The sequence below is a fragment of the Notechis scutatus genome, chromosome 2 (genome assembly GCF_049901735.1).
Source record: "Notechis scutatus isolate UNSWTSFEM ecotype Mainland chromosome 2, rNotScu1.2, whole genome shotgun sequence".
NCBI lineage: Eukaryota > Metazoa > Chordata > Lepidosauria > Squamata > Elapidae > Notechis > Notechis scutatus.
The window spans coordinates 118,115,348-118,127,225 of NC_142010.1; positions in this window are offsets into that span (position 1 = coordinate 118,115,348).

The following is an 11,878-nucleotide window of genomic DNA, read 5'->3' on the forward strand; positions in this document are numbered from 1 at the left end:
AACCTAAAATAATTACAGAATTCTAATGTGTGGTCTTATCCTTTACCATAGACAACTGGCATTGGGATGCTTGCAAGGGATGAAATAAGAATGGAGAACTGAGCATTCATTTGCTATTTGACCACGTTACAATTCTAGATAAAATAACAAGGGCCCTCATATACTCTGCTAACATCAGAACAAATCTGAATTCATTAAAAGTAATAAGAAATGTCTTGCTATGAAATAATATAACATATTTGTAACTCAGGTTTTAGATTTTGGCAGTGGTTGGCTCTCTAAGCTTGTTTCAATTTAGTTTCTGAATGTTTCATTACCAGACTAGATAAATCATTAGCAGTAGTTTCTTGTCCTATTCTCCTTAGCTTATAAATGTCTTGTGTGCCAATTTGGTCAGTTGGTCATGTGACTGGTTGTTAGTTTGGAGCTATATTTAAATTCTGAGCAGCTGATTGGTTCTTTTTTTGATTGGTCATTGGAATGGTCTGGTTTCATACATATGCTGGATCTAGATCAATATGCTTGTTAATTGCTCCTTTGGTAGAATAGCCAGGCTTCAGTAAATTCACATGTGTGCCGGGTGTTGGCATGGCCAGTGATTTTTGTTCCTTCCCAATCGAACTGGTGTTGTTTATTATCAGTGTGGTTTGAGATCAGAGATTTTTGGTTGTGCTGTTTAACTGCTAGTTGATGTTTATGAACCTTTGTTTTCAATTGCCTTCTTGTTTGTCCCACACAGAATTGGTTACAATCGTTGGAATTTATTTCGTATACTACGTTTCTGTTGCCTTCCTTCTGTGTTTTGTCTTTGACTGTAAATATTGGTTTGTGAGCTAGGGGTTGCAGTATTCTGGCAGCCATTTTGGATGTTCCTTTGATGTATGGTGTTTTGTCTGGGTTCGGATGACAAGGATCATATTATGAAATTTTGGGGATAGCCACTGCAGAGGAAAACAATAAAAAGGTTTTCTCTTCTGCTTTGCTTAATGACTCGGTGCTGCAGTGCATTTTGGCTCTTTTGAAAAGGTCTGCATGCAGCTTTTCTTGTGTGCAGTGGGGGGATTGCTTGTGACATTTAGAATTTGGTCTGTGTGTGTGGATTTTTGGTATACGCAGGTTGTTAATTTGCCGTTATCTTGTATCCTTATGTCAATATCTCGGAAGGGCGTCGTTCTTTTTCTTCCTCACTCATGTCTTGGTAATTCATTTTCTCAAAAATTGCTTGTTTGTTTCATCCTGTTTTCCAAATAGAAAAGCCAGCAACGATGAATCCAATATTCATTTGTATATGCTATAGCTGGTTACATCTGACTGGTTAATCTGAAGAAACAATTACACAACATTAGTCCTAATTAAATATTTTCCACTGTAGAGCAAAATCTTTCCAATCAAGAAAGAGAAGTAAATATGTATCTTCCAGGATTGAGCAAGAAATAAGTCATTCAGAAGAGAGAAAATTCAATATTAGCGCAAGGGGAAAACCAGGAGAATTGGACTGCTCTGAACTGTAAAACAACAGCGAGATAAAGCATCAGCACTGGTGTGAAAGCCAATTAAAGGGACTGGAGGAGAGAATGATAAATTAATCCAATTCCTGCACATTTGAAGAATCCCCAAAGGATGGTATTAGATCTCAAAACATCGAAGAATCCTGCTAATATTTTTAAAGTATTTTAAACATCTCTGTCTTCTGCGGATAGTCCATAACTATCGAGGTTGTGTGTAGTTATGCACAATGACCAAATCTGAGCTGCAAAATTCTGAATGGTCATGAGATGGCAGCAAAGACATACAGGAAAACTAATGCACTAGTGCCCCCTAGCAGTCATTTATAAGACTGAGAGATATGTTCAGAGAGAAGGCAGAAGACAAAACAAGAAAAAGAATTTTCTGCCTGGGAAGACTAGAAGATGAGAAGAGATTCAGTCTTATGATAACCTATTGTCACCATGTTTTCTTGGGAATCTTTAAAAGGAGGTCTACCTGGAGATTTTTGAATTATCTTCTTAATTCTGGTTTGTAGTGATATGGGAGCATAGTTCCGTATCCAGCTATGAATCTATTTTATTTATTTATTTATTTATTTATTTATTTATTTATTTATTTATTTATTTATTTATTTATTTTTGTCAATTGCTTACAAGATAATAGGTATAAGTAAAAACATAGTTATGAATACATGGATACATAAAATAAAAATAAAAAATAAAAGAAACAATAGGACAGGGGCGGTAGGCACGTTGGTGCGCTTATGCACGCCCCTACAGACCTCTTAGGAAAGGGGTGAGGTCAATAGTAGACAGTCTAAGGTTAAAGTTTTTGGGGTTTGGGGAAGAAACCACAGAGTCAGGTAGAGATGCAAAACTTTATGTCAAAAACCAGATTTGTTCTTTGGATAGTGTTATAATGGTTAGTTTACAGATTGATGAGGATTCAGGAGGCAATTTTATAACTCCTTCATTAGGAACAAAAAGAGCCACCCTTTGCCAGTTCACAAGAAAGCCACTAGAAAGAAACTGGAAAATTATCTGTTCTATTGCATTAGAAGATTAAATTGATTCTGAATTAGAAATACTCACGTTGCTGAAATTCTTGTAAACCTAGCCTTTTAATTTCAATATATCCTGCTAAAGATTCTGTAGGGGGCGTGCATAAGCGCACCAACGTGCCTACCGTCCCTGTCCTATTGTTTCTCTTATTCTTTTATTTTTCTTATATGTAACCATTTCATGTATTCACAACTATGTATACATTTATACTTATTATCTTGTAAACAATTGGCAAATCAAATAAATAAATAAATAAAAATAGAATCTTATATGAAAAAAATATATATTTTCAGTTGTGTTGGTGGCCAATAGCTTACTATATATGGCAGAGCTATAGTCCAAAAGCAATGGGTAGAGCCAAAGAAAATAATTTATTTTTATATGTTTACTTTTCCTCCTTTATGCACAAGGCTTTTTACCATGAGACAGAATTGCTTAGACGATATTCTCTGATACATGAGCCAGATAACCAAGTCAGTTCAAGTCTCCTTTGAGTCAAACTGGACTTACGGTAACTTCATAGACACATCCATGCAGTTCTTTGGGCCACAGCATGGAAATTATGTACCACAGCTGACTTCTAGGATCTTCTATAACTTCTGAGGCTGATTTATAGTCTCCAAGTACTAAATACACCCAACCCTGCTTAGCCTCCCAAATGATCCAAAATATCAGACAAGAGCTTATTGAAAACTTCCTTCCTTGCTTGCTTCCCTCCCTCCCTCCTTTTCCACAGGATAGTTGTATATATTTGAAGTAGCATATTCAATTCAAAGGTCAAGGGCCTGAAGGAGGAAAAATAATAACTTACATCTGTCTATCAGCAGCTTTTAGCACCTGGAGAGCTGCACACTAAGCAGGCATACAGATCACCTGGCTATTACACAACATTAAAATTAATTGTATTGCTGCTTAAATTGTGTAATTGTTCCTGCCTTTGAAGCCATGCTTTAAATTACTATCATTCATAATTTATGCAATTATGAGTCCTGTTTTTTAAAATATAATTTCCTCATTTTGTGGGAACGGTTAAGCGGCCTTCCTAATATATGCAATGTTAGGAGGACATCCACACCTCTAGAAGATTTTACAGCTGCGATTTTAATTAGCATAGTATAACGCCTGATCAACTTATTGGGGTAACGGTGAAGTTTGATAGGACTGGATAATTTAATGGCACAATGCTAGTATGGTGCACTTTCACAGTGGCAGGAACTGTTGCAGATATTATCATCAGCCTGCAATAATCACAGTGGGTTGCCTGGCACCAGTTCAAATGTTACACGGCAGAATAGAATTGGAATGGAGATGAAGCAAGTAATTAAAATATCCTTTTCAATGTCTCTACATTGAATTATTGGCTAAATTCATATAAAGCAATATCATCCACCTTCCCCCTCACCAAACATAGTTAAACCCGAAGATCGTAAAGAAGATATCCAATCAAATAGTCCCCTGGGGTGTTCATTTCAAGTTATGATAGAATTGTTAGATCAGATCTACAAAAGGCAACACAGATTATTGAGTAGCTGTGTTGCCTTTTGTTATTACGGGCTGATATGCTGGTTTGCTTTTTTCCCCTCCATACTTCTGGTGGAGCACTAGTTATTGTCACATGTGTTTGATTGATATCCAGAACGGGCTGCTGGAATGCATCCCTTTAGAGTTAACTTTTAAATTATTTGAAATCTTCAGTCTAGATGGAAATTGGAAAGCTGCCAGCTAACCCAGGAAGATGTTTTAATTATTATTATTTCATATGTGCCATCACTGATATAGCTGCACTATGGCTTCCAAGACCAATTCAAAGAGCTAAAAGTCTTAATTTTTAAATGATGGTTTCCTGGAATGTACTTCTAATTATTCTTTGGTGCTTTGTGTTTGTGCCAGCTTTCAGCTCAACTTAGATTACATTTTTTTTCATGGAAATCTTTCCTTGTGCTTTTCAGAAGCAAATTTTTCTTTCTGATTTTTAAAAGATTTCTTCAGAGGCCTTTCGGTTTCAAGGCTGTTGATTTTTGGTGCCTTGAAATACATGCTCTTGCTCTGTACCTATTTATTTATTTATTATTTATTTAAAACATTTACATAGCTACCCATCTTATATCAAAATCTGGGCAGCTTCCAGTCAACAATTAAAACAATATCAGTAATAATTTCCCTGTCTAGTAGCTGTAATTGCTTTACTAATTTGTTTACATTGTTGGGCCCCATTTTGATAGTTTAGGGCAGGGTTCCGCAAGCTGTGGTTGGCAGAATCCGGGGGGAGTGATGTCATCACAGGGGGGGTCCATGAATGCTTGAAGAAATGTTATGATTTAAATCTTGAGTTAAGTCTTGGTAGTCCGTGGCCATGTTCCGTGGCCACAAAAGGTATTTAACAGGGGGTCCGTGATGAAGAAAAGGTTAACCATTGGTTAGGGTTAGGCAAAGAAAGTGGCATTGAATTTTTAGAAGTAGCAGCATAAAAATACTTCAATAAAACAAACATAACTGGATGGATGGTATGTGCCATTTGCCAATTGCCTTCAGAGTAAAGATATACAGATATGGTAATACAATGGTGATAAGCTTCGTATCACTCTAATGTAGTCTAGCCTAATATGATATCTTTTAGATTACTTGAATTCCAATTTCCATTAGTCTTCATCAAAGTAACTACTGGCCTTGCTGATGTAAGAAACTTTAATAGAAGAGAATATTTGTAGCTCAGGGTTAAACTGCGGTCCTTGATGCTCTCAAAGCTTGGTTGTTTTCTTCCAGACGTTTCATTACCCAGCTAGGTAACATCTTCAGTGCAATAAGGGGGTTTACAATTCAGTGTGTCAGAAACTACATTAAGCTGGGGAAGGTGGATCTAATACAAGCTATATCTTGAGTCGGGCATTTGTCTTTGCTATTGGCCAAAGACCCTAATGGGCAACTTGACTGATGTCTGCAATCATGTGTGAATGTACTTTGAGCCACATCAATCCACCAACTGACAGGCAACTGCCAAGATTGCTCATCATTCTTGCTGCAAGTATCATGGATTGTGACTCTTCCTCTTCCATTACTGAGAAGTGCCTTCAAATTTGTTTTCTGTGATGTGCTACCTCAGTTCAAGCTTTTGCTTGGCTGATTATGCGGGGAAGGGCCAGGGATGGAGGGATGGGCCCTGCTTCAAAGCAAGATATGATGAAGAATTCCCCTGCATCATACCAGCTGGAGGTAATTGCTTCAGCAAAAGGGAAAAAAATAGTATTCAATGGAAGGATGTGAAGATTTCTGTGGGTTTTGTTCACAAAGCAATAGGGAAATCTGCATGGACATGTGATTAAATGCTGCAGACATGTGGTTAATACTTAGCCCCTTCAGACTCTGGCTGAGAGCTTCATGTTCTGGCTGAATTACTTTATGGGCTAGGGCTGTTCCTGTTGATTTAATGTTTTTCCATAGTATGTTTTAAAGATCATTCTTAAAATACTTTTAAAACCTCAAATGACAATGACCGCTCTTCCTTTTATATTTCTAGTTTATGAAAAAAAAAAATCACAGTTCCAGATCAGTTTCTGTCCTCTTCTTGTTTCAGCCTTTTTCTTTTAATGCTGCAAAATTATACATCCACAGCCCCTCCCCCTCAACCAAATTATAGCAGCTATCTCCTGTGCAAGGTTTTTGTTCATGGGTACACACACATATAATAAATTAAAAACATTTTTCCAAAGAAAGAAAGAATGAACAGGAAACATGTCCCTTTAATTGAAATTTTATGGCTAGCTAAAGTTCCCATATTTTTTTTTAACCATCTAGTTAATAGATGGCAGATGCTTGCATCAAGTTGCTCCTGTGTTATAACAACAGCAGCAGCAGCAGCAACAACGACACATTGCCTCATGATCTAAAACTCCTAACTAAATGAAGAAAGACTTTATTATGGGATTCCGAACTAAATTGTGTTGGGTGGTTATAACAAATTTGAATAAATAAATTTAGAATTTAGATTAGAACAAAAGCAACCTGGGGCATCCATCTGGTTTCTTCCATATTATTTTTTAATCTCATTGCTGAATTCATATTTTAAAGCAGTTGATGTCATATTTTTAAGGAAGTGTCATGAAGGATCAAAGCAGAGCTGGCTCCAAAATGTCCAAAGTAAGGATCTGTCTAGGTGAACAGAATCCCTGAAAGGCAGAAGACATAGCCTGGCGTCCCAGTAAGCCTCAGAAATTTCTCCAATGCTGACATGTATTTTTTCCCAATATGACAGAAGGGGAGATTGGATCCATACGCAGCGAGTAATAATGGAAATTTGATTTAATTCAATTAAATGACTTTAAAAAGATAAAGGTAAACAAAATTAAAACATTCAGGTTTTTTCCCCCCTGAACCTTTATATTTTTGGTAGTGTTGCTTTCCAGTATGCATCTTGTCAGTGATCCTTAGCTTGAAAAACTTGGTGGGCTTTTACATTAGGGAACATAGAACATAAGTCATATGGCAGATCAAGAGTCTTTCATTTTCTTTTTTACAGAATATAAAATTAGATTTAAACAATCATGCAGGCCCTGATCCCTTAATGGTAGAGAGAGGCTGCCTGTTAAAAGTTCATCTGATGTACAAGGTGGCCACTTCAGTCCACACTGCTAATTACTAATATATGTTTCTCAGATCAGGTCACACAAACTCTTTGATTTTTCAAGCTTTACATTATTTCAATTCCGCTAAATTATTTAAAGAATTGCTTACATCCATACTGCTTGTGTTTAAGATCAGTGCTGGAGACTTGGTTTGCTATCCAAACATGGTGGCCACTGTCAAAGAAGGGAGTTTGGTAATCTTTCTACAGGATTTCTGTCCCATGAGACATTCAGATGATCCCACCCCTAGTTGCTTTTGGAAGGTGTTAAAATCATCGTTCTTGTTAACTGAAAGTTTAATGCATATTTTACAATTGCATTTTATATTGAATGTAATTTTATGGTGGTTTGATGTATTGTGTCTTAGCCTTTTGGAAATGCTATGGACTTGAAACGCTGTTAGCCTTTCAGTCAATTATAAAAATGAACTGGGAAGTTGCTACAAATGGCATTTTTTTGTGATCCTCCATTTTTTTTTAATCTCCAATGCTCCAGGCAAAAAACTTGGATGGAGTACTTGGGGGTGTAAAATATCGGTTGTCATCAGCTGAATTTCTTCTATCAGACTGTAGTACTCTGGAGGGCTGCCATATGCGAATGCCTACTTTAAGCTAAACAAATTCTGAAATGAGCAATGCAGTGAAACATCAAAAAGATGTTGATAGCAAGATGGGGTGGATGTACAGTCATGCCTTAAGGAATTCCTTTCTATTCCTTTACCATCAAAGGCCAATGGAGGCATTCATTCAGGTAGTCCTTGCTTACCGACCACTTGTTCAATGACCAATCAAACTTACAACAGTATTGAAAGTGGAGGCTTTAGGCTTTTGTTTTTCTTTTCAATGTCATTAAAGAAAGGAACCCAAACTGTAAGTTTAGGATGCAGAAAATTAAATAGAGATTAAATATCAAGAGAAATGTTTTAGTTCTGATTCCTATCTAGGGAATAAGGACAACCATATATTTAAGTGTACAAGTCATTAACGGTAATAGTTTGTCCTTCTGTTACTGAAAACGTTTTTAAAAAATGTTTGATTCAAAGAAATGGGAAGTGATGGGTTAATGTGCACAGCACCTAAAATTCATCTTCCCTTCATTTCTCCAGAAATCTTTCTATCCAGTTCATTTCTCCATTTTTCTTTCGTAATCTCAAAACACACACAAAACCTCCAAATCAACCAACCATCCTGGGCGTGCCATAGTAAGCAAATGCAAGTAGTATATCACTATGTGATAAATTGCACAGGGTGGAGTGAAAGTGTGTGTGGGGAGGAAATCAGGACGACACCAACGAAACCATTCAGGGAACACACACACTGTCTCTTGCACATACACACATACCTACAGTTAAATTGGGTGGATTACATAATATACTGTGTTGCTACAGTAACTCTGCTCCATCCCATGGCAGCTGGGGGCAGATGCTACTGTTATGTGAGCCAATGCATTATAATTTTCATCTCTCTCTTTTTCTGAGTAGAAAATATACCCTGAGACTAAGAGGATTCGTGGAAATGAAGAAAGGGGGGGGGAGGAGGAGAGAAAACCTAAAAGATGGAACAGAATTCTATAAGGAGTTGGTGCCTCTAAAAGATGCTTTCAGCCATCACTTATTTTGTGCAGTTCCCCCCCTTTTTTTTAACCGAACAAAGCCTCTCTGTCTCTTTAGCAGGTATGCAATTCATTTACCATCTGATCTGTTATACCTCCCCCAAAGTGGGGTGCCTTTCTTAGTGTTACCCCAGCCTTGTTCAGGTTGACTAGCAGGGACCCCCAGATTCTCAGGCAAACATATTTTCCTTTTGAAAGCAGATATAGACACTGTCTCTGATAATCCAAGCTATGAAGATAGCCATACCTGCCATGATAAAATTGAAGCCAGCCTTAAAGTCAGAACCTAGCATTCAACTTAGAATTAAGGAGAAATTTTCCTGACAGTTAGAACAATTAATCAGTGGGACAATTCAGCAATAGAGTGGTCAATGTCTGGAATACTCTACCCGACTCTGTAGTTTCTTCCCCAAACCCCAAAAACTTTAACCTTAGACTGTCTACTATTGACCTCACCCCTTTCCTAAGAGGCCTGTAGGGGGCGTGCATAAGCGCACCAACGTGCCTACCGTCCCTGTCCTATTGTTTCTCTTATTCTTTTATTTTTCTTATATGTACCCATTTCATGTATTCACAACTATGTATACATTTATACTTATTATCTTGTAAACAATTGGCAAATCAAATAAATAAATAAATAAATAAATAAATAAATAAATAAATTTGCCTCCAAAAATTATGAATGCTCCAACACTGGAAGTTTTTTAAAAAGATGTTGGATAACCATTTGTCTGAAGTGGTGTAGGATTTCCTGCATAGGCAGATGTTTGGACTAGAAGACCTCCAAGGTCTCTTCCAAGTCTGTTATTCCATAATTCTAATGTTTGCTGGTGACTGCTCAAAGTGATACTTGTAACCCAACCGTCCACAGCCTATATGCTCTCTGGAGGGGATAGGGTTGTAACTTAGCCAGCCAAACCAATGGAAAACATATTAGATAGAGGTTTGCTTTGTGTCTCAGCCTCTTGAAAGACTTTTTATTTAAAAAAAAAAAACCAAAAACCTGATTCACACATTGTGCTAACCCAGGATTTGCTTACTCATGTCTCACGGAATGAAACCGTTTGTCAAGTTCGCACAAGATGGCAGGTGCAGCCTAAAGAAAACCACATTAAGGTGATATCCTCAATAGAACTTTAGCATCTTCTAGCCATAGGCACAGGCAATCAACTTTACCGGATTGCTTTAAAACATGAGTTGCCAGTAACTCTGGCAGCTTTACAACTTGTAGACTTCAATTCCCAGAATTTTTGATCCAGCCATGCTCTATAACAGTGGCCCCCAACCTTTTTTGTGCCGTGGCCCGGTACTGGCATCACAAAATGATCCGCGGCCTGGTACCGGCATCAGCACGCATGACAAGGCAAGGCGAGCCGAGCAACCAGCCAGCCAGTCGTCCCCCGCTTCTCCCCGCCACCTTCAACTCCTCCTTTGTACCTTTGTCGATGGGCTTCGCTTCGGGACGGCTTCGGGATGGTCGCTCGGCTCGCCTTGCCTTGGGTGCTGAAAGAATCCTCGCGCCTTAGTTTCGTTCGAAGCCCCCCCCTTCGATGAAACTTAAGGCGCAAGGATTCCTTCAGGACCCAAACGCCGCTTTCCAACCGGAAAAGCTCACCCGGAAGCACTTTCTCGTCAAACAAGATGGCGGCGCCCAGCAAACCGGCGGCCCGGTAGGAAATGTTCCACGGCCCGCTACCGGTCCGCGGCCCGGTGGTTGGGGACCCCTGCTCTATAAGATCCTCTTGATTCTTTAATTCTCATTCAAAAGGGCTAATCATCAAAACCAATCCCTTGAGCATGCAAATGAGCTAGAAAAAACACAATGTAACCTCCACCTTAGCCACACAACACTGTGAACTCACACATCCCCAGCCCATCAGCGAAATGCAGGTAGTCCGCAATTGAGCCCAAAATTTCTGTTGCTAAGTGAGACAGTTGTTAAGTGAGTTTTGCCCCATTTTACGACCTAGAGAAGAAATAGAGCAGAGAAAAAAAACAGAGCAGAGTGGTTTATTCAGAGAAGAAATGCATGGGATATGATCACGGTTCTGCTTTTGTAGTATTTTGAAATGATCAGATTGCCAGTTTTGTACTGAGGTTTATTCTCCTTTATCAGAATTCTGACTTGGGCTGCATTGAATATCTTCAGCTTCTCCCAATCTTGAATTCTCTACAAGTTGTTAGACACTGAATATTATACAGGTTCTTCTAGTTTGAGGACATGATGGCTCAGCGGTTATGGACAATGAACTTATCAGCTGGAGAGCTGACAGCTCAGGTTCAAGACCTAAGCACCATGTTAACAGGGTGAGCTCCTGCTACGTGTGCCAGCTCCTGCCCACCTAGCAGTTCAAAAGCAGGCAAATGCAAATAGATTAATAGGTACCACTTCGGTGGGAAGGTAACAGCATTCTGTGCGCCTTTGATGTATAGCCATGCTGGCCACATGACCACGGAAAATGTCTTTGGACAATGCTGACTCCCTGAGCCAAGAAACGGAGATGAATACCACATCCTAAAATTGGACATGACTGGACAGGGAAAACTTTACCTTTTGGTTCTAGTTCGAGTTTAGGAATCACAATTGTGACTTAAGCAAAGCAAAAATTCAAACATCACAATCTTATGATTTTACTTCAGCTTTCTGTTGCTTTACAAATCTGTAAAAAAAACAACAACCAGCAAAGCCTTAATGAGACCACACCTTAGAATTCTGCATCCAGTTTTGGTCACCACACTTTAAAAAATATGTTGAGACTCTAGAAAGAGTGCATAGAAGAGCAACCAAAATGATTAAGGACTGGAGGCTAAAACATACAGTGAACGGTTGCAGGAACTGGGCATGGATAGTCTAGTGAAGAGAAGGACCAGGGGAGACATGATAGCAGTCTTCCAATATTTCAGGGGCTGCCACAGAGAGGAGGAGGTCAAACTATTTTCAAAATACCCGAAGGCCAGATGAGCAATAATGAATGGAAGCTGATCAAAGAGAGATTCATCCTAGAAGTAAGGATAAATTTTCTGACGGTGAGGACAATCAACCAATGGAACAACTTGCCTTCAGAAGTTGTGGGAGCTTCATCACTGGAGGCTTTCAGG